Here is a 1,265-nt window from a genome sequence, read left to right as displayed (position 1 = left end):
TAACCACGGCAACGCCCCCCCCTCCCCCCGAAACCCCGCGTGACCTCACCCGCGGATTCACCCAATCCACGCGTCGCTGTGCGAGCACGTGATCAACATAAGCTCCTCCCCTCCCCCCGTGGCTACAAAGGCAAAGGTCCCCCGCCGCCGCAGCCTGTGACAGACTCTGGGGGCAAGGGGCCGTCCGTCAATGACGTCACGCGATTCGTCACTCGGCGTCACAAAAAGTCAGACCCCCCCCCTCAAATATGACGTCACAAAACTCTGCCCCCCCCCCCCCCCAAAAATAAAACAAGATTAAAATCGCTTTAAACTATTGTCATTGTAGTGCGTATTTAATGTGCCGCTGCACTCTGATGTTGTAAGAGAAAACATTTCTAAAAATTGTATTTAATTAAGTAGAACGTGTTGTCTTTATTTATTTAAAGTTGCGCATTTTGATGTGACGTCACATTTCTCAACCCCCCCCCTCCATCGTCACAAATGTCTGACCCCCCCCCTAGGTGCGTGACGTCATTTATGGACGGCCCCCAAGTGCTGTGAGCGAGCTGCACCGATGAAGGCCGGCACGGCACAACGAAGGGGGTGTGGTGGCCGACACCACGCCCGGCCGCTTTTGTCTCCCCACAGTGGCGACGTTTATACCATGTGCCGCATTTACACACCACACCACCGGCATTTGAGGCCGAGTCGACCTAGGGGATGAGGCCCTGGACCGGAATGTAACACGATTTTTGTTCCTGGGTAGTAAGTGTTATTTTCTAATTGCTTTAGGCCTAAAAAGTGCAGAAAACGGCTATTATTCCCCATAAACTTTGCTTTTGTGACCAGGACTTTATGTGAAAGAATGAGACAAATGAACACGTTTTTTCATAGAAAATAGGTAAATTTCAAAATATCATTGTCCTGGTCACAAAAGCGAAGTTTGTGGGGAATAATAGCCATTTTCTGCTCTTTTGAGGCATAAGCAATTAGGAAAAAACACTTACTACCCAGGAACAAAAAACATTTTTTTTGTTACACAGTGTAATCGACACTGGGTTGTCTGTCGGTGGCCGTGAGCTGCTGCCATTTAACATTTTAATTTGGTGACGATGCGACTGCTGCTACAATGCAATAATAGGGTTGTCACCAAAAAAGAACACGTGAAAGTAAAATAAAAGTATTGGCGAAGTTTCGGGCAAATAGCCCTTCTTTATAGCACACATATAAGCTATAGACGTTTAATGTACATGAACCCTATTATTTGTTAGGCCTACGACCGT

The sequence above is a fragment of the Lethenteron reissneri genome, chromosome 35 (assembly GCF_015708825.2).
Source record: "Lethenteron reissneri isolate LAM-NWPU_2019-01 chromosome 35, ASM1570882v1, whole genome shotgun sequence".
In the NCBI taxonomy this organism is placed as follows: Eukaryota; Metazoa; Chordata; class Hyperoartia; order Petromyzontiformes; family Petromyzontidae; genus Lethenteron; species Lethenteron reissneri.
This window is presented reverse-complemented; position numbering follows the sequence as displayed.